Source organism: Papio anubis, chromosome 8 (assembly GCF_008728515.1).
Source record: "Papio anubis isolate 15944 chromosome 8, Panubis1.0, whole genome shotgun sequence".
NCBI lineage: Eukaryota > Metazoa > Chordata > Mammalia > Primates > Cercopithecidae > Papio > Papio anubis.
In genome coordinates this window covers 113,076,975-113,103,934 of record NC_044983.1, presented here as the reverse complement: position 1 = coordinate 113,103,934, position 26,960 = coordinate 113,076,975, and the positions used below count along the sequence as shown (strand labels likewise).

Sequence of the window (26,960 nt, the reverse complement as noted above, 5' to 3'; positions counted from 1 at the left end):
ATGGCTCATGCCTGTAATCCCAGCACTTTGGGAGGCCGAGGTGGGATCACCTGAGGTCAGGAGTTTGAGACCAGCCTGGCCAACATGGAGAAACCCTGTCTCTACTAAAAATGCAAAAATTAGCTGGGCATGGTGGCACATGCCTGTAATCCCAGCTACTCTGGAACCTGAGGCGGGAGAATCGCTTGAACCCGGGAGGCAGAGGTTGCAGTGAGCCGTGATCATGCCATTGTACCCCAGCCTGGGCAACAGAACAAGACTCTGTCTCAAAAATAAAATAAAATAAAGTGGTCCTAGAAAAGAGGTGAAGTATCCAGGGGAGACTGAGAAGAGAAAATGATGGCAGGTCTTCTAAGACCTGCATCCCCTCCCCACATGCCAACAGTGACAAAACCTCTGATGGTGCATCTCTAAGGACAGAACACCAACCCCACTACTTTGAGTACAACGGCAGAAGCTTCCTGTAGTCAAGCCTGTGACAAGTCCAGTACTGTGAAAGGCATTTCTCTTTCCACCTTCCTTCCAGAACTGTAGCCCTTGTCAATACCAGGTATATTTTGAGGCATTGTGGCAGCAGAGGCAACAACCATGGCCTGAAAACCTGCACATTTTTAGTTCTTGGTACCACCAGAAGCATTGGGAGAGTCAGAAGATCTACAGGAAGATGTCTATGTGTACAGGGTGTGGTATGGGGAGAGGGAGCCCCAACTGTCTTTAATAAGGCTCTTTCGGCCACATAGGATGTAGGATGGGGGTTCTAAGCCAGATTTCATTCGAATTAGAAAAAGAAATGTGATAGTTCTTGCACCTGCACAGAAAGAGCAAATTTATGCCTGATATAGCTGTGCTTTTACAAATGCAATAAGAATGGAATCACACTGTATAATGTATCATAATCATTCCTTGGTATTAAATATTCTCTTGCAACATAATTTAAAATAGCTACATAGTAACTCATTGTGTAGCCAAAGTATAATTTTTCTACTTCCCTATAACTAGATATTTAAGTGGTTTATCCTAGTCTCTATTATACAAATTTCTGAGATGAAACAATACAATTGCTATATATCTTTACTCACATTACTTATTATTTCATTAAGATCATTTCCAAAATAACTCCTGGGTCAAAAGTCTTAAAGAATTCTAAAGTTCTTGAAGTCTTGATACATGTTAATAAACTGTCCCAATGAAAGGTAGAATCATCAATTTACTCTTTACCAGCAAGTTAGGAAATTACCCATTTCCTGACGCTGTCTTCAGTTCTGGGAAGTAACGTATTTTCAATGCTGGCAGTTGAATTGGTGAAGAATGGTATTGCCATATTTTAATACAATTTTTTTTTAAAAAAGGGCAATTATTTCTGTTGCTGATATTAGTTTCAGACTTCTGACTGATTTATAGATCTGTTTCTCCTCCCTAGAGCAGCGTGTGCCCTGCTAAGAACAGGCTACAAGATGTGCTGTCTGCCTTCTAGGAAGGTGGCTCCATCTGGATGCAAAAGAGACGACGGGTTGCGGGAAGGAGTGGGCAGCCCTGGGAAATGTCCCTGGCTCTGCAGGCAGCTTTTTCTCAGCCACAATTCTGCAGTGTAGAAGAGGAGGCATGCATGCTTTTGGGGGCAGCTAGCCAGCTTGTGACAACTGTTTGGTAACTGCAGAGCTTACATGCACTTGGATGGGTTACTTCTCTTCTCTAGGTCTCATCTTCTCAAAAGTTAAGTCAGGAAAGATAATCATATCTCCCTCATTGGCTTACTGGAAGACTAAGTGAGACAGTTCATATAATGCATTGAACACATTATTGGCACTTAGATTTCAGGAAGTGTCAGCAGCTATTATTAATATCTAAGTCTTTATTTTGGGATTCTGACATTACAATTTACTTTTTTAAAATGGCCGGCATTGTTTGTACTTCATTTATCCAGGTGCATATGAATGTCTTGTTTTACTGAACAAAACATTAGTTTTTCAAGAAATGAACAGTGCAAAGATTGAGAAAGTTTGAAATAGAGAAAAACAAAAAAGAAAAAAAGTCCTGACAACACAAGTTTTCCTGTATTCATCCCTGTCTTTCTTTCTTTGCATGTGTTTGCATAGCTATAATGATCATGCATATGTAATTTTATATTCTAAGTTGTGCATTTATGTTAATTTTTATATTGGTATTTGGTCTTTATATTTGCCATTTTTGGTGTCTGCTTATTACTCCCTTGAGTTAATGTCCTGAAATTTCTGTGATGATTCCTTTATTATTGGACATTTGGGGGTATTTCTAATTTTTTGTTATCATAAGTAGCATGATTGTAGACATTGTCTTTCACATGGTGTTTTTCGTAGTTTGACTTTCTCCTTAAAGTTTATGGCCAGCAATGCATTGCCAAATTGTATTTGCCAATTGACAATGCCATCAGCAGACCAAAAATACATTTTATTGCACCCAAAGTAGCAAAGCTTTCTAGCTTTTGGTTATATATAATATGCAAACTTGCAAAAAGTAACCCCATTGCCTTTTGATTTGCATTTCTTTCATTACTTGTGATGAACAGTTTTCTCTCTTACTTACTGGAGCTAGTTGTTCTTCCTCTTTTATGATTTTTCAAAACCATTATGATAGCTTCTTGAATTGAATTACCTTAAAAATGGTTTTCTGTGTACCTCAGAACACTATTACATTGTCACCAGTAGTTGTTTAGTGCCTACCTTGTGTACAGAACTGTCCAGGCACTTGGTGTGGGCTTGCTAATGCAGGAGAGCTGGATTCGACAATCACATGCAAAGGAGTGATAGGGAGATAGGGCTTAGCCAGTACAGCAGATGCCGCCCAAAAGAACACAATGAAACTGAACATCTTCTCAGGTATTTATTGGCATTTGATTTATTCTTCTTTGAATTATCTAGTTGAGACACTTGTTCATTTTTTCTGTTTTATTTTTTGAAGATTTATGGGTGCTCTTTGTATACTTTGATAATGTTTTGAAATGTCACATGTGTCTGTGTGTGTGAGTGTGAAAGAGGGAGAGAGCTAATGATATCTATATATCTCTATATGAATTGTATTAGTTTGCTCAGGTTGCCATAAGAAAATTCCATAGAATGGGCATTTTATTTTATTTATTTTATTTTTTTAAGATGGAGTCTCACTCTGTTGCCCAGGCTGGAGTGCAGCGGCACCATCTCGGTTCACTGCAACCTTTGCCTCCTGGGTTCAAGCGATTCTCCCTCCACGGTAACTGGGATTACAGGTGCCTGCCACCATGCCCAGCTAATTTTTGTATTTTCAGTAGAGATGGGGTTTCACCATGTTGGTCAGACTAGTCTGGAACTCCTGACTTCAAGTGATCCGCCCACTTGGCTTCCCAAAGTGCTGGGATTACAGGCATGAGCCACTGCGCCTGGTCTGAGTGTTTTAAACATCAGGCATTGATCTTCTCACAGTTCTGGAGGCTAGAAGTCCAAGATCAATGTGTCAGCAAGTTCGGTTTCTCCTGGAGTCTCTCTTGTTGTCATATAAATGGTCCCCTTCTCACTGTGACCACTGCTTTTCCCTCTGTGAACTGGTGCCTTAATGTGTCCCTCTGTGTCTAATTTCCCCTTCTTATAAGGACACCAACCACTCAAATGGGATTCGGGCCTACACGAAGGACATTATTTTAACTTAATTACCTTTTTAAAGGCCTTATCTCCAAGTATAATCACATAACCAGGTACTGGGACTTCAACATATGAATTTGGGGAAAGACGTAATTCAACCCACGACACCAAAATAGATTTATACACATATATATGCATACATGCAGATATAACTTTTTAAATGTATCTATAGTTCCACATAATTATTTACATTTTTATTTAGTTAAGACAGGTATCAGGAGTTGAGTTTCCTAGACACAGACACTGAAGCGGAGTTGTCTGTTTGTTTGCTTGTTTTGTTTTGTTTTGAGACAGGGACTCTGTCACGCAGGCTGGAGTACAGTGGCACAATCATGGCTCACTGCAGCCTTGACTTTCCAGGCTCAGGTGATTTTCCCATCTCAGCCTCCCAAATAGCAGAGATTACAGGTACACATCACCATGCCTGGCTAATTTTCTGTATTTTTTTGTAGACATTACGTTTTGCCATGTTGCCCAGGCTGGTCTCAAACTCCTGGGCTCAAGTGATCTGCCTGCCAAGAGATTTATTAGTTTTTCCTGAAAACTGTATGTGAAATAAGGGAATTAGGATTCAGTTTCAAGTAAACTGTAAGTAAAGTGAGAGAATTAGGATGCAAGAGGGGAAGAAGCAAGGATGTGGGTTTGGATTAGGTCTAGCCTCAGCTTCACGAGGCTAGGGAGAAGAGCTCACAGAGACTTCCAGCTCAGGAGGCATAAGCTGCCAAAGGACAGACCTCCAGAGAGTGTTTTGTGGCAGTACTTGCAGAAACTGGCATATCACACTCCTAAGAGAAGAAAAAGACCCTCGGTACTTGAACCAGGCATCTGCAGCATCTACAGCATCACTTTGTGCATTATTCTTGCTGAGACTTAGTTCATAGGTAGAAGAATAGTCTCCAATGTTTGATCATATTTTCTTCCAGTGTTTTTATGGTTAAAAAATCTACTTGCAATATTTTTCTATATGGTGTGAGGTAGAGATATAATACAATATTTTCCCAATGGCTAATGAGTTTCCTCAACACCAATCACTGAAACAGAGTACTGGGGCCTAATAGGGCCAGATTAAACAGGAAATTTCTGCTTAGTGCCAAGCTGGGTGTAGAAGCTGAGAACATGGGCTTTTGGCAAAAGCCTTTATTCCCAGCTTTCTGAATAGTTCTGCTTGGTCTGAGACCAAATTTTCAACACAATTCTACTCGCTTAAGGAGCAAGTAATAGGGAGAGAAATGATGAAACTTGGCAGTAAGAAAGAGAACTTATACCCAGCACTGACATTCAGCTCTGCCAATGAGGCCCTACCATCATTATGAGAAGGTTTGTTCTTAGGGACAGTGCCTGGTCCCTGACCCCTAAGAATCGAGACTCTAAAAAGATAGAAGTCGTTCTTGCCCCATGTGCTCAAAACTTCTCTTCTTTTCAGGAGCACTGGAAATTCCTGGCTCGAGTATTTCCAAATGGACTTCCAAGTCCTCTTCCTCCTGGAGATGTTTTTGCCCCAATGGTTTTCATGATTGCATTTTCTTCTGTAAGGTAAGCACTTCTGCCTTGGCACACAGTGTGTTTTCCTCCCTGGTGAGTACTGAAAAAAACACATTCTTCCATCTTTTCTGTAATGTCCAACTCCTCTGGCAAGTGACTGCTCTTCCAATCTTGGCAAAACCCTGATGAGTCCTTAGTTGGCCTCTTACTCCTTTTATAGTAGAAAAAAGTTGTTCTATTATCTGTCCTAACTTCTAATAAAATCTTCATTTATTCTCTAGTTCACTTTTCTTATCATTTTGGAGCACTCCCTTCACCTCCCAGTAAACATCCCCTTCCTCTTGGGTAAAGTACCTGACGTGTATATTTTTATAATTCTAGTGGCTTTTTCTTATCTCTGATTACTTCATTTTGAATTAGCTCAGTCTGGCTGGGGGCACTCACACACATGATTGCCTTAGTGGTATAGTGACCTTGCTGGAAAGGTCTCCTAGTATTGCTGATGAACTATCTGAAAAATGCTGACTTTAGCCCGGTGTGTGACCCATGTCAGGGATGGGAATGGGATGCATCCCTGTCTTCAGATCTGTAATATGATTGCTCACTTGAGTCTCTCAGAAGCTAATGTAACAGGAAATGTGGTCTCCCAACTATAGCAAAGAAGGAAGTAGGGTGACTTTCCACAGTACATTATAGCATATGGTCATTAAGTAGGACAACGATCAGGGAAGCCAGTGAATTTTCAAATAGATGCAGTGATTCCTTTGAACCAGCCTGCGTATGACTTTGTCAAGGTCATAGTCAATGCAAAAGACATGGTCAATGATCATCAGGTCCAACTTTGGACCCTGAATGTGGTGGTGCACACACTGGGTGGCAGCACACCTCCTGAAGCTGCCTGTAATGCTGCTCCAATAGGTTAGGCATGCTCAAAAGGTGAGACCAATAGAGCCTATTTGATCCAGCCTCTAACCGATTAAACCTCTCTTACTCCCTCATTCATTCATCTTTATATAACAGGAGCAGGCTTACCCCAGTTCAAAATTTTGAAGAAGGTATTTAATTTTCTTTGTGTCCATCACCTCCTTTTCAGTTGGACACTCTGCTTCTCCCCCTCCATCCTCAGAGGCTGTCATATTTGCTCTCACCCTTCCTAGATTATTCTCCTCACCATCCTACATACATGTTATTGCTTTACTCAACTCATGCTATTTCTTCAAAACATACTCCTCCATGGTTCTATTCCCTCAGAGTCAGAGATGAGTGACTGACTGGATGATCTGGTTCACCACTCATCTGAGGTATCATGATATGGCAGAGTTAACTCAGCAGTGAGTTACCAATATGGGACAGAGTGCAGGTACTGGAGCAAGTTAAGGGAACTGATGAAGAATATAAAAGCGCCAGCCTTCCTAGGTGTACCACCGGTGCAGAGAACTCGGCCATGACACCGTTTACTTCCTTTAGCAAGAGCCACTGCTTACTCTCTTCTTGGAAAACGTTTAAAGTGTTCAGTCTGCCTTGACGTGTTCATCCTGTCATTTCTCAGCTAAGGATGTTATTTTCACCTCCCCAATGTATTTCCCCCCCTTTCCATTCTATTCCTCAATCCCATATTAGGTGTCAGGCTCAGTTTTCTTCAAGGTCTTTATCCTCTGACCTAACTTATAGTGCTTGTAGTGACTTTTCAGATGGAATGAGAGGAAAGCTTAAGAAAAGGGAAAGAGAGGCTGCAGAAATGCAGGGCATGCATCCAAGAGAGGACCCTTGGGAAAGTAGCCTCTGCTTCCTCTGTTTGTCCCACATGCACTAGAACTGTTTCCTCCAAAGCCTGCACTTGAGAGGTGGAAGCGTCTATAGACTCCCCTTCAATAGAGCAGCCCTGCACTTGATTTTATACCTTGGGCCCTATGGAAGGTTTTATTTGCACAAAAACAACTCACTTAGCCAAAAAGGTTAGAAAGTCCTGAAGGTTCCCCAAAATGGGGGCTCTTTTTTCCGCATTTTAATGCACCTGCCAAATGTTCTTTCTCTGAAGTGTTTTCTTAGTCTGTTGGGCTGTGATAAGCTCCCTCTCACAATCAGCTGTTTTCAAGGCTGAACAGTGGACTTGCTTTTGGAAATATTGGGTCAGAAAAGAGGAAGGGTCCAGGTACTGAAATAACCAGTCTGTCTTCCCAGGATCCAGAGATCCAGTGTTTGACCAAGTCCTTCTCAGAGAGCAGGGCCTGGGAGCGGCACAGCTACACAGGAGTGCCTCCATCTGGCAAGGGGAGAATGAAGAAAGTACAGAGCCTCGTTACTGAGACAGCTTGTCAGACCCCATGTTGGTTTCCAAAAAAGTCTTAGCTGGGCTGGTACCCTGCCTAACCTCCCTGGTCCAGGGTCATGCTCACCACCTTTGCAGCCACCTGTTGACACTGAACTTCTCTCTCTCCAGAAGTAAGAGTTCATTTGCTTCACTGGCATGTGTTTTGAGTGTCCTCTATTATAGACTGTTAGGAACTTATATGTTTTAGAGTCGGGGGTCTCAGTGTGTCACCCAGGCTGGAGTGCAGTGACACGTTCATAGCTCACTGCAGCTTCAAGCTCCTGGGCTCAAGTAATCCTCCCTTGATCCTACCTCAGCCTCCTAAGTAGCTGAAACTACAGGACTGGACCACCATACTCGACTAAAGTGATCCTCCCACCACAGCCTTCTAAGTAGCTGAAACTACAGGTGTCTACCACCATGCCCAACTAAACTTTGAAGCACATTCTAGCCCTTTTCCTGGCCTCCCAGAAATTTTAACTCTCCTCACTGCCCCCCATGCTCCAACAACACGGCACCACCCACTCATGGAGCAGCTTTTGAGGTCTTAACAAAATTCACGGGCACTTTAAAAAACAAATTAAGAGACAGGGTCTTGCTCTGTTGCCCAGGCTGGAGTGCAGTGGAATGATCTTAGCTCATTGCAACTTAGCATTCCTGGGCTCAAACAATCTCCCTGCCTCAGTCTCCTAAGTAGCTAGGACTGCAAGCACACACCACCACACTGGGCTAATAATTTTTTTTTTTTTTTTAGAGATGGGGTCTTGCTATATTGCCCAGGCTGGTCTCAAATTCCTGGAAGGGCACTTTTACAATAACACCTGTGACTGGAGAAGCAGGAAATAAAGAACTGAACATTATGTAGCCTCAGCATTTGTGCCAACCATGGTTCTAAGTGCTCTCGGGACAACCCTCTTCAGTAGACACTGTTGTCCTCATCTAACAGATAGTGAAACTGAGGCTCAGAGAGGTTAAGTAAATTGCTCAATATTGCAAGGTCAATGAATTACAGAGCAGGAATCAAACCCAGGCGGGCTGGCTCCAGAAGCACTATGTCACACCACCCCTAATGAATATTCACAATTGAAGGGCTAAAATACAAGTCTAGGAAAATGTGTGTTTGGGTGTGTTTCTGACACTTAAGAGAAAGCATTGAAAACAATGGGAAAGGTTCAGGTTAACAGTAATTCTCAAATTAACAGGGATATTACCTGTTGTACAAAGACCATAATAAGGACTACAGTAAGTACTGAACTAAATTGCCATTGTGAAATTTTTTACCAAACACAAATGTGGCAGATTATTACAGCTTCCCTTTGGACATTAGGCCAACCTAAAGGAAATGTTAAACATTAAAAGAGATCCCTGTCTCAGCCACAGGAAAATGGCTATGCATCTCTTAAGAAGGTGATAAATACCCAGTATGTGTTATTGTCATTTCTATGTCCAATTTTGCTTAGAAGGTAGCAGTCTTTGCCAAAATTTTCTGAGACATGCATGCAATCATAGAATTATTTCCTATAAGTACTACACATCTTTAATACTATGCTGGTCATATGGGCCTTCCTCTCCAGGTTGTGGTATTGAAATGCTTTCTGGAATGAAAGCTTTTGCCACCTGTAGCTTTGGCTGTCTCAAGCCTCCTCTGGATACAAGTTTTCAGTGCAATTTCCATGGTGGGGTCCAGGACGGACATACATGCTGGGTGTCCAGGTCACCCATGATTGATGGCCATAGCTGCCTGGCTAATTGGTGTATAGGTCCTTTCTGCCTCCCTGCCACGCTGAGCTGTAGCTGGGATTTTGTTGAATGCCCCTCTTTTCTTATCTCTGTGTTGGTGGAAAGTGCAATTTCCAGCATGTGGAGCTGCAAGCTCCGGTTCAGCCAGGCTATGTACCGGCGAAGTAATTGGAGCCGGAGCCTCTGTTGGACTCACACTGCCAGCCTGACCAGGAGGTTAAAAGACACAACTGCTAATAGGCACTGAAAGCAGTGGTGTCTCCCTGGAGGCACAAAGAAGCTCACACAGAAAATCGATATGGCAGAGATTACCCTGCTTCTACCATTGTCCCTTTTCACCAAGACTAGATAATGGAAGGGATGTCCCCAGAGTACACTATGAATTTTACATGGAGAATTGGAGGTCAGACCAGAGGAGGCAATAGCTGCTCGTTCAAAGGGCCTTCTGCTGTGGACTTTTGATTTTAGGACACTGACCAGCCTGTTTTTCTAGACAGGAGATTTTCTCTTAAAAAAGAAAAACAAAGCAAAAAACAAATCCTATATGGAAATTCAGAAATTCCTATATGGAAAAACAGAGTGGAGCAAGTGTGGTAGAAGCCATTGGTCCCTTGCTCCAGGTTATGTGGCCCAGCTGAGGCGTGAGTGCTTCTCTACCCACCAGTTTTCTTCTGCAGCCTCTACACAGGCTCTCGACTGATCTTCAAGGTCGCATGGCATTGAGGGGTTTCTTATACTCTCAACTAATGAGGTTCCAGTCACAGTGGGAAAACAGCTTCTTATCCCTCAGTGGGAAACATGTGGGATACATGGATGGTCGGAGAGTTTCCAACAGATCATGCCCCTGTGGTCTTCAGAGATAATCTATTCATGAATATACCCTTGGTGGCTCTTTCTTTCGTTTTCTCTATCCTCACCTATGCTTCCTGAGGTCACTTTCTTTTTTAAAAACAGAATCTTTAATTAGATCCCATTTGTCAATTTTGGCTTTTGCTGCCGTTGCTTTTGGTGTTTTAGACATGAAGTCCTTGCCCATGCCTATGTCCTGAATGGTACTACCTAGGTTTTCTTCTAGGGTTTTTATGGTATTAGGTCTAACATTTAAGTCTCTAATCCATCTTGAATTAATTTTCGTATAAGGAGTAAGGAAAGGATCCAGTTTCAGCTTTCTACTTATGGCTAGCCAATTTTCCCAGCACCATTTATTAAATAGGGAATCCTTTCCCCATTTCTTGTTTCTCTCAGGTTTGTCAAAGATCAGATGGCTGTAGATGTGTGGTATTATTTCTGAGGACTCTGTTCTGTTCCATTGGTCTATATCTCTGTTTTGGTACCAGTACCATGCTGTTTTGGTTACTGTAGCCTTGTAGTATAGTTTGAAGTCAGGTAGCGTGATGCCTCCAGCTTTATTCTTTTGACTTAGGATTGTCTTGGCAATGCGGGCTCTTTTTTGGTTCCATATGAACTTTAAAGCAGTTTTTTCCAATTCTGTGAAGAAACTCATTGGTAGCTTGATGGGGATGGCATTGAATCTATAAATAACCTTGGGCAGTATGGCCATTTTCACGATATTGATTCTTCCTATCCATGAGCATGGTATGTTCTTCCATTTGTTTGTGTCCTCTTTGATTTCACTGAGCAGTGGTTTGTAGTTCTCCTTGAAGAGGTCCTTTACGTCCCTTGTAAGTTGGATTCCTAGGTATTTTATTCTGTTTGAAGCAATTGTGAATGGAAGTTCATTCATGATTTGGCTCTCTGTTTGTCTGTTACTGGTGTATAAGAATGCTTGTGATGTAAATGACGAGTTGATGGGTGCTGACAAGTTGATTGGTGCAGCACACCAACATGGCACAAGTATACATATGTAACAAACCTGCACGTTATGCACATGTACCCTAGAACTTCAAGTATAATAATAATTTTAAAAAAATAAAAATAAAAAAATAAAATAAAAAAACAGAATCTTGCTCTGTTGCCCAGGCTGGAGTGCAGTGGCACAATATAGACCCACTAAAACTTGGATCTCAAGTGATTCTTCTGCCTCAGCCTCCCAAGTAGCCGGGATTATGGGTACCTGCCACAACACCCACCTAATTTTTGTATTTTTAGTGGAGATGGGGTTTCACCATGTTGGCCAGGCTGGTCTCAAACTCCTGACCTCAAGTGATCCACCTGCCTTAGCCTTCCAAAATGCTGGGATTACAGGCATGAGTCACTGTACCTAACCCTTGAGATCGTCTTTCAATGTGTCTTATTCCTTGCTTCAAAGTCTGCATTTGTGGGAATCAAACCAAGATAGCAGAAGTGCTCCAGTGTAGGATGGGTGAGGGCCAGCACTAGACTATTTGGTTTTCCTTTTCCCCCTCTCTCTGGCCCCATTTTCCTCATATAATTGGTCCCTGAAACCCCTATGGAGCTCCAGGTATGTTATTCATAAGCCATTGATTCCCTTTTCAAAATGAAAATACCCGAGACTGAATTTATGCTCCTTTCCAAGTCCTGCTCCTTTCCTCATGTTCCTTACCTTTGACAATGGCCCCACGGTTCCTCCAGTTCCCCAGGGCATGAGTATGATCTTATACTTCTTATGTCCATCAGCTAAACACTGCCCCTCCCCACTGTCTCCCATATACAATTAGCTGCGTGTCCTCCCAATTCTACCATCTAAATAGTTCCTGAGTACCTCCTCTCCTAACTACCTCCACTATCATTGCCTGCTTCAGACTCCAACTGTCCAAGGGGAGGAGAGTGGCTGTATGAAGTCCTCTGCGGTAGATGCTGTTGGTGCCACACCCCAAACCCCTTTTATAACTGCTACACCCATTCCTCCAGGTGCAGTGAGTGCCACAGTCAACAGCATCCACCTGCAGACTTCTGCAGAGCATTACCCTAGGCTGACGGGGTCTGCCTCACTCAGGGATACTGGAACCTGACATCTCCTACTCCCCAGAGGCATACAATAACTGACTGACAAAGGGTGCAAGTGATGCTCCAGGTGAGATAATTGTGTCATGAAATTTATACTCCAGAGCACCCTGTGGGTCAGGTCAGGAGCTGACTTTATCTGGGTCCACATTCTTGCTGTGTTTCCCCCTCTTCTTTATTCTTCCCTCACTCCCTTAGCTGTTTCTTCTGGACAGCAGTCCCCTGTAAATCATGCATGCTGGAATCTCTGTCTCAGTTTTTGCTTCTAGGTATCCCAACCTAAGAATTTTCATGAACTCAGCTGTAGGAATCCTTTAGGGAAGCTGTAGGAATCTTGGCCCCTAGGATCAGACACTCTGGCAATTTTTCCAGGCAATGCCATCCATCGTCTGCTTCAAACTTTCTTCGGGCCAAGTTTCCCATATTTCCTTTTGCTGCCTCTTTCCTGAATTTTCTCTTTCTCCTGGACTTCTTTGGATCAAAGCCCTGTTGGACCATAACATTTTGTTGCTAAATATTTTAAGAATTTTTGGATCTATTTTCAAGGGAAATATGGGTCTATAGTTTTTTTTTTTTTTTCTTGAAATGTCTTTGTCTGGCTTTATCAGAATAATGTGGCCTCATAGAAAGAGTTGGTAAGCAACGTAGAGTTGGTTTAAATTCTTCTTTAAATATTTGGTAGAATTCACCAGTAAATCAATTCGGGCCTAGATTTTCCTATCTTTTCTTTTTTTCTTCTTTCCTCCTCCTCTTCAACTGCCCACACTTCATAGGCAAGTCCTACCCATTCTCCACTCTGTCTAGCTTAGGCCTGGGACATAACAATTTTTAGCCTCTGGATTCCAATTAATGTTGCTTGTTCGTCTCCTAGAGAGACATGGAGATACCCTTTTCTACACCCACGGGGTTCCTTTCATGGATTGTACCCAAATCCTTATGTGGTGGCAAGCTGTCTGTAAGGTAAACTGTGTTATGCTTGTAGAACTTTCTTCTCCAGATCCCCTAGCCCCACTCACAGTGCTGTCCTGAGACTTTCTGCAGCAGGTATGGAGATGACTGATGCTATCATACCTAAGCTGCACTCAACAGCTGTGGGCACTCTGTGTGCAAACATAGCTGACACAGGTTTGAAATCTCGGCCCAGGAAACCCAGGCTACCAGCACCCCTGCTTGGTGAGGAAACTCACCAGACATCACATCACCCTGTCCCTCTCTAGTTTCAAGAAATATTCAAATCTACTTCCCAGCTTGTATCTTCCTTCTTGGTCTTGATGGAGAAGGCAGAGAGGTAGTGATGGCTTTGCTCTATTTGAGGACTAGACACACTTTTAGGCAGGGATGACAAACATTTGGATACCTCTTCTGTGTGAGATGGCCCAAAATGGCAACCATAAGCCCTGGAGGAAGAAACAATCAGATACCGGGAAATGTGACTTCTGCTTCCTCTCCTCTGGCTTTGCATGAAAAGACATGGTCTCCTCATGTTGTTTTCTCCCAAGAAAGGGCATGGTTGCCTCTCTAGCATCCTCTGGCACAATTGCAGATCGGCGTCTTGAAGGCCTGGGGCATGGAACTGAAATACATCATAGAGGACAACTTATACATGCCACAAGATTTTTTATTTGGCATCCCTTGATGAGCCTTATTCCTGGCCTGCTCCCATGGAGCCCAGGGTGGGTTCCCACTACACAGGGAGGAATTTAGATATCGCCCGTCCTTGGAGTAGAAACCAAACTGGTTCTCGGTGCCAGAGTGGGGCAGGAGCTTCTCCTTTGCCTTGGCCTAGGACCTCTAACTGGAATGTAGCTATTTCCTTTCCAGGGTGAAAAATGCCTGGGATGATCTACAGTCCATTCCCTTCTGAAGAAATTCCACCTTCTCTCGTAGCAGTATGATCTAGCCCTATGGTCAGACAAGATATCTCACAGCCATCTAACACTGGTACAATTCTCAATGTCTGAATTAGTTAGTTTTGTGCAGTGTTACCCATGGTCATCTTTCTAGATAAATGTAAAGGCCTCTGCTTAGTGCCAAGATCATAATTCCCAAACTGTAGCCATTACCATTGATTGTCATTGTGATGATGATGATGATGACGATGGTAACTACTATACCACATCCTAGGTTTTAGCCATTAGGTACCTGCCTTTGCCGTTTGTATCTTTTTTCCCTGCTATGTATCTACCCTTTTAAATTCCAGAATGCTGCAAGGCCTGTTATGGCTATGTTACAATGCCCTGGGACTTATTTTCCACATTTATAGAGAGTGTTAGAATATATACATTTTAAAGTCCCCTGCTATGTTAGCATTCTGTATTTCCAAGATTAATTTGCATGCACCTTAAATTTTTACCTATTTAAAGAGGAAAATTTTCCATTCACCGTGGTGACTGGGAGTCTTGTTATTTCCTTGATTGATATAATAGACTCTGCAGATACACTGCAAGTATATAAGCATCAAGCAAATATATATTTCTAATGAATTATTTACATTGTGTGTAAGCTTTAGTGCAAGTGGTTTTGTTGAAATTGAATTACAAGTCAAAAATCAGTGCTAGACAAAGAGGAAAATCTTTCTCCACTTCCAGTTGGTTGGAGAAAAATATTACTGGGGGAAAGTAGAGGCTTTAAGGACTTTTGCCTGAAGGGAGGAGAGGAGGCGTGAAGGCATTTTGGCAGAGAGAGAAAGAAAATAATCTATTCATAGTGTGTGGAATAAAAGAAAAATTAAAATGGAGAGAAAGAAGTGGAGATTTTGTTTACTTGACTTGGGTGGGCTCTGCGTAGGCTCTGTGCAAAACAAAGCAAAAGACTGGGGCTCTCTCTGTTCCACTTATAGGCCAGGTGGAGCCTGTGTTGATGCCCAAGAGTACTTCATTAAGGAAGTGGACAAGAAACATTATGAAAATAACAATATCAATGAGACATACGTATAGCCAGTATTTATAGAGTGCTTACTATATGCCAGGTCTTGAATAGAGTGCTTTATACGTATGACCTTGTTTAATCATCCCAACATGTGGATGTAAAAGGTAACAGCAGCACCTCCCCTTTACACACAAAGACCCTGAAGTGTACAGCTGTCAACAGTTTGCCCAAGGTCACGTCACCATTCAATGTTAGAGCTGGGATTCAAATTAAGGTTTGTCTAACTTCAAAGTGCTATACTAATTCCGATGCACTAAAATTCTTTGATTTTCATTTCAGTTCAATTCGTTGATTCTGATATACTACATTGATTCTGATGCACTAAAATAAATACTTAAATAAATAAATAATCCGAATGTCCAGAAACAAACTAAGCTCTAAGGATACATTGCATTAGCTGAGCTCTTTGGTTGAGGTGAGCTTAGCACATAAGCTTGAAATGTTCCCTCTTCAGAACGTGGGCCATTTATACCCTCTAGACTTCCTAGGGAACCAAACCATTTTCTCAGAAGTTGACTGCATTTCCTCTCCTGTCACTGGCAGCTAAACCTTTGGAGTCACATAAATATAAAGAAATGTTATGACCCAGTGTGGTGACTCATACCTGTAATTCCAGCACTTTGGGAGACCAAGGCAGGAGGATCGCTTGAGCCCAGGAGCTTGAGGTTATAGTGAGCTATGATCACACCACTGTACCCCAGCCTGGATGATAGAGAAGGACCCTATTTTGTTTAAAAAAAGAAAAATTGATGTGTGATTTTCAGAAGAGGAAAGGTTGTCTTTTGGTATTTCCTCCCTCTCTCCCTTTCTTTCTTCCTTGCCAATCTAAATAAAATCTGCCATTTGCCTCTCATGTTCCCCAGAGTCTTGCCTTTTGGAAGAAAAAGATGCCTGTCAAGTTTTACCTCAAAAGATATTAGAAGGCAAGTTTCAAGTCACCAAACTTGGTATCATTTCCTGTGAAATAATTGCCATTAATTGGGCATTTTTATGTGTTGAACATTGTACTTAACATGTACATTACTTCACAACACCTTTGTAGGTAGATGCTGTTACTACCCCCAGTTGAAGTGCTATTATTATTTCTAGTTTAAAAAAGAATACACTGAAGTTTAGAGAGGACAAGTCACTTACCCAAGATCACAGAACTAGTAAGTGGTAGAAGGAGGACTGAGCCTAAGCCTCCTAATCCAAAGACAGTGTGCTCAATTATAACACTGTGTTGCATGTTACCAGTAGGAGAGCTAGTCCTGACAGACCCATAGGAGACATGGACAGTGGTCTACCATTGGATATCTATTCAATGTTTAATTCTTTGTTTAGTTCTCCTGTGAATCCATCCAAAAGTATTTATCATGTACAAGTCATTTACCCTCACTTTAAATAAGCAGAGAAATCAACTGCTTGGAGTTTCACATCATCTTAATATTGCATGATGTTTCTAAAAAGGATGGAACTGGCTGGGCGCGGTGCCTCACACCTGTAATCACAACACTTTGGGAGGCCAAGGTGGGTGGATCACCTGAGGTCAGGAGTTGGAGACCAGATTGACCAACATGGTGAAACCCCATCTCTACTAAAAATACAAAATTAATTGGGTGTGGTGGCATGTGCCTGTAATCCCAGCTACTCGGGAGGCTGAGGCAGGAGAATCACTTGAACTCAGGAGACTGAGGTTGCAGTAAGCCGCGATCATGCCACTTTAAAAAAAAAAAAAAAAAAAAAAAGGATGAGCTGAAAGAAGAGTTGAAAGCCTTATTTCTCCAAATAATTTAGGTAGTGTGTGGGTATAAGCAGGCACAGATTTAAGGGGCTGGGCACAGTATTAAAGGTAGGGTCAGAATGATGTGTCTCTTACTCTGATTCTTGGTACTTTCTTATAATGGGGACAGAAAACACGATATGATTCATTCAGTTTGCCCTACTTCCTTTCTGCGGTAGCAGGCCCAACAGATTTCCCTATACAAAAATTTGCTTCTAAGGACTCCTTCTGCTTGGAATATATCCAACAATATTCTGTATCTACTATGTGCCAGGCTTTGAATAATAGAGCCTCTATCCTGAAGCAGTGCTCAGTACATGATAATTTCCAAATGTGTTATAATGCAGTCGTTTCAACACTGAATTCATCACGATCGTCTGCAAGTTTCATAGTCATTATTTTATTTTATTTTTTGAGAATCTGCAGAACAAAGTGATTAGCAGGTTCTGAAGCCCCACTACATGGGTTCAAATCCCAGCACTGCACGGCCTTAGTCAAGTTACTTCGCTTCTCTGGGTTTCAGTTTTCACATCATTAAGGATGATAATAACAGTTCCTAACACATCAGCTAAAATGAGGATTTAGAGTGTTAATATTATATATAAAACATTTAGATGAAGGGTCTACCACATAGTAAGTGCTATAGATTATCAGCTACAATTATTATTAAAAGCACAAATCCCAAAACTCCACTCAGTTGAATTGGATACAAAGCTTTTAAGTTGGGACCCAAGATCCTGATCTTTTCGGTTTTCCATGTGATTCTGCCTCTGGGTCTGGTTTTAGACCCCCTGATATAAAGTGTCCAGCAGGATACTCCAAATGGGAATCTCTGTCCTACGTCTCTTTCTCTTTTTAGCCAAATTGCTTTTTCTCCTTTATGTCCTATTGGAAATCTCACTTATTCCGAGTATCTTTTTCTTGTCTGGATTCTATTGTGGCCTCGTCTTAAGATGTGATGATAACCAGGGACTACTACTCAGAAACTGCAACTGATTAAGTTTCTCCTGCATGTGATCCATCTTCCCCAGTTGTTTGTAGTTTGGTTGGCTCTGTGAGGTTTTAAATCCTCTAGTGTAGATCCACACCTCTAGTGCTGCACACAGTCAGAGCTCAGTAACTGTCAAGTTTGGTAATGATCCAGACTCACAGTTGAGGCAGGCATATGGATTATATCTGCTGCAATTATTACAAGGGCCCCGTTCAGCTGATGGGAGTACATTTCTTGATATCTGCCATGATAAATAAGTAACTATTTTATTTTTATGAATCTTAAAAATATAAAACCCACGAGGAAAAATATCACATTGTGAATAAAATATGTATTTGGGTTTATTTGTCTGTTAAATATCGAGGACTCTCTGTATATGTGGCGTTGACCACACAGCCTAAGAGTAGCAGAATCAGGAGAAGTTTCTAAGCAAAGGAAGTTAAGTGTTTAAGCATGTCTGCAGATAACTGCATACCCAGTGACTCCAAGATGAAGGACAGTAACATTGGAAGATAGAAATTGGACTTCCTGGTCAACTACAATCCTCCTAAGGCTATCTATAGGTTGTACCTCTCCTGTTCCAACCATTGATTTTGAAGTTGGCTGCCATCCTGATTTGTCAAAGGAGTTGACAAAAGACCTGTGCTGGGCCAAGCAGAGACCCCTCCTGGGAGTTCCTGAATTGAAGCTGCAGTTGAGGATCACCTGCGTCAAGCTTGTCCAACCCGCAGCCCAGGACAGCTTTGAATGTGGCCTAACACAAATTTGTAAACTTTCTTAAAATATTATGAGATACTTTTGTGATATTTTTCTTTATTTTTAGCTCATCAGCTATCATTAGTGTTAGTGTATTTTATGTGTGGCCCCAAACAATTCTTCCAATGTGGCCTAGAGAAGCCAAAAGATTGGACCCCCCCCCCCGATCTAGATCTTCTTTAGGCTATGCCAGCTTCATGTGTTTGGTAGCTTAGAGAATACATACAGTAGGCCGAGAGGTACATTGATGAGAGGCAGTAAAAGGGATGAGTTGCAGCAGCATCTGGGGCTCTGGTTTTAGTTCTAGTCTTACTCCAGGCCCGTCCTCTCTGCAGTGTAGTATGTGAAATGACTGCTTTCTCTTTTTCCTTTTGTTAATATAGTTGGTTTCATTTGAACACTATAGAGTTGTGACTTGGTAGAATAAAATTAAGTTTAATGTTGAGACCCTCCAAAACTTTCTTCTATGAATATAGCTGTGTAAATACAGATGCTTCTCAACTTATGGAGGGGTTATATCCTGATAAACCCATTGTAAGTCAAAAGTGTTGTAAGCAGAAGATGTGTTTAATACACCTAACCTACCAAACATCTTGACTTAGCCTAGCCTAACTTAACATTCTCAGGACACTTATATTAACATACATCTTGGCAAAATCATCTAACACAAAGCCTATTTTTAATAACATGTTGCCTCTTTCACGATATTGATTCTTCAAAATGTGGCACATATACACCATGGAATACTATGCAGCCATAAAAAAGGATGAGTTTGTGTCCTTTGTAGGGACATGGATGCAGCTGGAAACCATCATTCTTAGCAAACTATCACAAGAACAGAAAACCAAACACCGCATGTTCTCACTCATAGGTGGGAACTGAACAATGAGATCACTTGGACTCAGGAAGGGGAACATCACACACCGGGGCCTATCATGGGGAGGGGGGAGGGGGGAGGGATTGCATTGGGAGTTATACCTGATGTAAATGACGAGTTGATGGGTGCAGCACAGCAACATAGCACAAGTATACATATGTAACAAACCTGCACGTTATGCACATGTACCCTACAACTTAAAGTATAATAATAATAAATAAATTTAAAAAAAAAATAACATGTTGAACATCTTATGTAACTTATTGAATATTTTACTGGAAAGGAAAAACAGTGATTCTGTGGTTTCCCCTGAATGTGTCTCGCTTTTGCACCATCATAAAGCTGAAAAATAGTTAAGTGGAACTATCATAAATTGGGAACTGCCTTTCTTTTTTTTTGAGACAGAGTCTCGCTATCATCTAGGCTGGAGTGCAGTGGCAGGATCTCGGCTCACTGCAAGCTCTGCCTCCCAGGTTCACACCATTCTCCTGCCTCAGCCTCCCGAGTAGCTGGGACTACAGGTGCCTGCCACCACGCCAGGCTAATTTTTTGTATTTTTAGTAGAGACGGGGTTTCACAGTGTTAGCCAGGATTGTCTTGATCTCCTGACCTCGTGATCCACCCTCCTCGGCCTCCCAAAATGCTGGGATTACAGGCGTGAGCCACCGCACCCGGCCAAATGGGGGACTGTCTTTCTACATTTTTTTGGGTCTAAATTGTGTCACACTGTTAGCTCACAGCAAAGAAGAGGCCAACTAACATCCCAGACATTTTTCAAATAAATTGCTGTCAAGTAATATCGCTGCCTTTTTGCAATGAGCATTTAATTCTTTCAGCTAAATGCAAGATTTTATCTTTATCTTTCTTAAATTCCATCTTCTTAGTTATGGCCCAGTATTCTCACTTATGAAAAGTTTGAACACTGATTTTTGTCATTTATCATATAATCTCTCCCTTCTGAGTTTGTGTCATCTACAAATTTGATATACATGTGTTTTATATTTTCATTCATGTCTACAAGTTATACATGTTTATAATGTTCAAAAAAATGAGTGTTTTTGATCTTGCAATTTCCCTTCTAAGGATATATCATTTCACATCTGCATAAAAAGACATGCTGAAGGATGTTCCTTGCAGAATGGTTATAAAGAAAAATGGGACTAACCACAATATACAGTAACATGTAAATAGATACATGTGATGTACTTATACAATGAACCATATTACTGTAAGTAAAAGAAATGAATTGGAATGCTAAATAGGAATACTGACTCTTAAAACACGTTGATGACAAAAGCAATGTGCGGAGTGATATCTACAATGCAATATGATATTATAGCAAAAATGTTATATGATAAAATGTTAAAAATGGTTGATTCTGAGTGGTACGAGCTTATGCCATTATTGTGTTATGCTTTTGATTATCTGTGGTTCTTAGCGTCTCATTGCACTAGCTAGGACTTGAAGTATGATGCTGAATGAGAGTGATATGAAGGGATTTTTAAACATTTTATTGTGGTAAGAACACAACAATTTTGAAGTATACAGTACAACATTGTTAACTATAAGCACAATGTTTTACAGGAGATCTTTAGAATTTATTCACCTTACATAACTGAAACTTTATACCTGCTGAGCAATTCCCCATTTCCCTCGTCTTGAAGACCCTGGAAACCAATATTCTATTTTCTCCTTCTATAAGTCTTACTATTTTAGGTACTTCATGTAAGTGGAATCACATAGTGTTTGTTGTTCCATGATTAGCCTATTTCACTTAACATAGTGCCCACAAGTTTCATCCGTATTGCACAAATGACAGGATTGCCTTCTTTTTCTAAGGCTGAATAATATGTGTGGATATCATGTCACATTTTCTTTATCTGTTCATCTGTTTGATAAACAATGAGGTTGTTTTCACATCTTGGCTATTGTGAGTAATGTTGCAATGGACACGGGAGTGCAGATATCTCTTTGAGATCCTTATTTCAATTCCTTTTGACAAATATGCAGAAGCAGAAAAGATGATCACATGATCGTTCTATTTTTAATTTTTTGAAGAACTTCCATACTGTGTTCCATAATGGCTGCCCCATTTTACATTCCCACCAGCAGTGCACAGGGTTCCAATTGCCCCGCATCCTTGACAATACTTGTTCTCTTCTATTTTTATATAGTGGCCATCCTAACAAGTATGAGATAATATCTCATAGTGGTTTGATTTGCATTTCCCTGATGATTAGTGATGTTGAACATGCTTTAATATACCTATTGGTCATTGTATTTTTTTAAATTCCAAAATCTAATATTGGGCCCTCTAATAGCAGCATCCATCAACCTGCTTAATAAACTTATCAAGAAAGCAAATGAATTTGGTTTGATATGACAAGTTTTGCGGAGACTGGCTAGAATGCTCCCCGATGCCATTCTTCTTCTTGGGCATAGAGAAGGATTATGTTTTGCAACAATCCTTGCAGTTTAGTCTGGGCTACATGACTAGATGCTGGTCTGTGAAATGTGAACAGTGACAGAAGCCACTTTGAGACCTGGCCATCAAACTCCCTGCACAATCCTCCATGCTTTTTCCTCTCTTTCATGATGACTGTGGAGGCCAAGGGATGAAAAGAGTTACCATTCAGAAGACGGCTGTCCGGAACATCGGCTTCACTGCATCAGAATATAATGTAAACAACTGCTAAACCTTGATTGCATTGAGTCACTGAGAACCAGGGAATTACGTTTTAGTAGTTAGCGCTGCTTATTTTTCTGATGTACTGGCTCTTGTACAGAGATTTATTTATTGAGAGTAGTATTAAAATATTAAAGGAAAATAAAAACAGATAACTTTCTACTGTCTTAAATCAGCTTTTAACATGATTCCCTTTTCACTTTCTGTTATAATCTGCAGACACATTTTAAGAGAGCTTTAATTAATTTGTTGCAAAATAATTGAAATAATTATTCCCTAGGAACAGGATTTTTGAGTAAATCTTTTTTCCTTCTTTTGAGAGTTATCTTAAAATGCCTTCTTGAAGTGGAAATCTGTTCAATATTTTTCAAAATAATTATATCAATTTGTAATAACATCAGCAGTTTTCCTGCAGCATTATAAACATTAGCTTTTAATAATTTTATTTTTTTTAAATAAAAATAGGGGCATGGGCTCAGTGTCTCATGCCTGTAATCCCAATGCTTTGGGAGGCCAAGATGAGAGGATCACTTGAGCTTAGGAGTTTGAGACCAGCCTGGGCAACATAGGGAGACAAAAAATAAAAATAAAAAAAATAGCCAGGCAGAGTGTCACGTGCCTGTAGTCCCAGTTATTTGGGAGACTGAGGCAAGAGAATGACTCGAACCCAGGAGTTCGAGGCTGCAGTGAGCTATGATCATACCTCTTCAGTCTGGGCAGCAGAGGGATACTCTGTCTCAAAAAGAGAAAAAGAAAGAAAAATAGTTTTACTTTTCTGTATATAAGAGTATTGCAATCTTATTTGAAAACTGTAGATAGTTCAAAAAGATTTAAAGAGAAAAGCAAAAATCATCCATATTGCCATTATCCAGTACCCAATGATGACATTTTGGTGTGGAGTCCTCAGTTAATATGTATGTGCACAACTACACTCATGCACATACACAAAGAAGTTAATTTTAACTGCTCTCTAAACTATCTTAGAAATAAATTATGAACTTTTTTTTTTTTTTTTTGAGACGGAGTCTCGCTCTCTCACCTGGGCTGGAGTGCAGTGTAAATTATGAACATTTTTATCGCTAGCAAATACAGATCTATGCCATCATTTTAAATATGGGCTGTTCTGTTATCCTCCGCAAACCAACGCAGGAACAGAAAACCAAACACTGCATGTTCTCCCTTATAAGTGGGAGCAGAACGATGTGAACACATGAACACATTAGGGGTAATAAAACACCTGGGGCATGTCAGGGTGGTGTGGGGGAGGGAGAGCATCAGGAAGAGTAGCTAATGGTTGCTGGGCTTAATACTTATGTTGTGGGTTGATCTGTACAGCAAACCACCATGGCACATGTTTACCTATGTAACAAACCTGCACATTCTACACATGTACCCCAGAACTTAAAAGTTGAAGACAAAAAATAAATATGGGTTGTCCAATTTGGAAGCTACCAGCCAATGTGGCTATTTAAATTAAATTAAAATTAATTAAAATTAAATTAAATAAAAATTAAAATTAAATTAAATACCATTAAAAATTCAGTTTCCTCAGTCATGCCAGTCACATTTCAAATGTTCAATAGCCACATGTGATTACTGGCTACTGTGTTGCACAATACAACACAGACATAGAACATTTCCATTACTGTGGAAAGGTCCGTTGGACAGCAATGTTATAAAGGTACAAAGATTTGTGCAGGTATATTGAACAAATTCTCTCTTCTTAGATGTTAGGTTTCCTTCAGTTTTTTTTTTTTTTTAAATTAAGAAACACTTCAGTGAACATTTTTGTAGCAATTCTTGGGCTATAAAAGCTCTGTGATTCTTTCTAAACTGTGAGGTACAGCCTAACTTCTACATGATGGTACATGGTCCTCTGGTTCTGCCCAAGCTTTTGCCACAGTTATTTCTTGATTGTTTTTTCTTTCACTTTGCTACCTCCCTGTTAATCTCATTTGGATGTCTTGACTTGTCATGTTTCAGCTGTTGCTTCATCTGGCTATTTTATCATTACTGTCTCTAGGATTATACAGCAATTATTGTCCAAAACATTCTACTCTTTTCTGGAAGTAAGTTTTTGAAAACATTTTCCTTTTTTAACCTTTTACTTCTGTATCAGTCAGTAAAGGCTACAGTGTGCTGCAGTAACAAATATCCTTGACTTCTTAGTGGCTTAGTATAATAGAGCTTTTTTTTCCCTCACTGATGCTATAGCTATTGGTTGGGGGTCTGCTTCAAGTTATCTTCACTTCAGCGTACAGGCTGATGGGGCTGCCACCATGTAGAGGGTTGCTATGGTTGAGAAAGAAATCACTTGATGAATTCACACACCAACCTTTTCTTTCTTTTGGAGATGAAGCTTCACTCTTGTCTCCCTGGCTGGAGTGCAATGGTGTGATCGTGGCTCACTGCAACCTCCGTCTCCTGGGTTCAAGCAATTCTCCTGCCTCAGCCTCCTGAGTAGCTGGAACCACAGGTGTGTGCCACCATGCCCGGCTAATTCTAATGTTTGTATTTTTAGTAAAGATGGAGTTTCACCATGTTGGTCAGGCTGGTCTTGAGCTCCTGACCTCAGATGATTTGGCTCCCGGAAGTTAAACATATGACTTTCATTCCCATTTTAATAATCAAAACAAGTTATACCATCCTGCCTAACTTAAAGGAGACAGAAAGTACATGTGTCTGGATGAATAGCCAGAAATATTTGGTTAAAAAAAAAGCATTAATGATGTATCCAAAGTTTGTTGTCTTTATTAATTGCAATTTTTTTTGCTTAGACATAATAAAACAGGGACAATGATAGCAATACCTAACATTTACCATGTGGATATTTGGGAAAGTATTTTACATACCGATTTAATCTTTGTGATGATGACCCTTGTTTTATAAATGAGGCATAGAAAGGTTAATTATCTTGCCTAAAGTTGCATGGCTAGTAAATGGTAGAGTTGGGATTCTGATTCTAGAGGCTGCATGCTTTAATAGTCCCCCCTTACTTTGTGATGTCTTTTTAGATCCATACTGGCACTTTTCTCTTTATTCATCTCTGAATGTGAGAAGTTCTATTCAGGCTTGCTATTTGTTCCTAAATAATGCAAATAGGTAAGCTTTCTTTAGTTATTTGGGTACCACTGGGCTCCTCCTCATAGAAAGTAAGTGGAGGGATGGATGAGGCAACATCATATGAGCAAATGTGTCTTCAGCAAACCTAACAAATGATAGAAATGCTTCTTGAGCCATGGGCAGTGAAGACCTGGGTACTTGGCATATTTTTTCTCTGTTGAAACTTCTGCAGAAGGGGTGACCTCACTGAGCTGGAGGTGTATCCAGTCACTTGGAGAAGGTCTTTCCAGACCTGTACTGAGCCTTAGGCTTAGGGCAAAGAAGCACTGCTAGAAGCAATTCATTTATGAGAAAAGCCCTTTGGCCTATGGGCTTCCTGATTGATGTGGCCACAAGTATATTCTCCCAAACACCTGCCTTTCTTCTGTTATTTATATTTGATCAATCCTTATCTCTCCCACAGGATGCCTAGACCTTACAGAAATTCCACTCCACACCCCACACCAAGCCCATATTCAACTGACAAGCTCCACTAGTAAGTTGCCACATGTGTGAAAAATGGCTGGGAGTGGCTCATTGCTTTCTCTTCTCTTTCCCACCAGAGCTGTGGATTGTCCCCAAGCATAGGGAAAAGGACTCCACATATGGCCGTCTCCATCTGATTGTGACCTGCTGATGAGTTTCATCATAGTTTCCTTCTCTCCCTTCTTGCAACTGCCATTGAGAAAAGGTAGTTATTTCTTCTTTTACAGTTAGTGCTGAAATTGGCAGGAATTCCTCACTTTGTGCTTGACATGTGGTTGGCACCATTCCTGGGTCACTGCTGATGTCCTACCCCTACCCAATCTCCCTCCACTTTGGTAATTTCAGTCATTTTCCTGGAGGGGAGTAGAAACTACGTTTATGTTGTCATTCTTCCTGTAAGTCTGGTTTTTATTTTTTCAAACTTTTTTTTAAAAAAAACTTAGCAGATGTTAAAAAGTTGCTTAAATTTGCATTTCTTGATTACATGTTAGTTGGAACATTTTCCCAGACATTTGTTTCCTATTTGTATTTTCTCTTGTGTAAATTTTGTTTGTTTGAGACTTGATCGCTTAGTTATTGGAATCCTAAGGGTAGTTTCTAAAAATATAGGTATGTGTTTGGAGGTTATTAAGGAATTATTCTTTTCTGTTATTTTTGATGCAAACATGTTCTTATTTGGTTACATTTCCTTTTTATTTTATGTACATTTTATAATGACTTCTCCAACATGTGATCACTCTCCAGAATTGTTTTCTTTCCTAATCCAATTACCTAGTGTTGCTTATAGAAAAGACTATATAGTCTTTTCCTTCTAGAATATAGGCTTCTTGGCAGCATGGACTGTGGATATCCTGTTCACCAGTGATTCCTTAATACCTAGAATAGTACCTGCCAAAGAGTAGTTGCTTAATAACTATTTATTAAATAAAGTTACTCAAACTCTCCAAAGTGATCATCTCTTCTTAATGGTATAAATGTTTAATCTGTGTCTTCTTGATTTATTTGACCAATTAAAACACTTAAGATTCTTGGAATTTACTGAAACATATCTATGTTATTTTCTCTTGTTACTATTATCTCAACCCCATATATCATATGGTGTTTCCTACTTCCATTTTTTATAGCAAGTATCTTTTAAATCATATGTTAAATTATCCTGTTCCCTGGATTGAGTTTCTTAATTTTGAAATATTACCATATGGGTTTCATTATTATTGCTTAAAAAAGTTTTAAAACAGGTCTCATAAATTTAATTTCTCCTCAT

The 26,960-nt window shown here is 40.5% G+C and overlaps 1 long non-coding RNA gene across 2 annotated transcripts in view; it reads left to right on the top strand.

Annotated features, from left to right (window-relative positions):
- LOC110744007 overlaps positions 1 to 26,960 on the top strand; it is a 79,748-nt gene that overhangs the window by 9,565 nt on the left and 43,223 nt on the right. For both annotated transcript variants that reach the window (XR_002523961.2, XR_004185918.1), the window contains exon 2: positions 5,074 to 5,183. This is a non-coding gene — a long non-coding RNA (uncharacterized LOC110744007). The remainder of the gene's footprint in view (positions 1 to 5,073; positions 5,184 to 26,960) is intronic.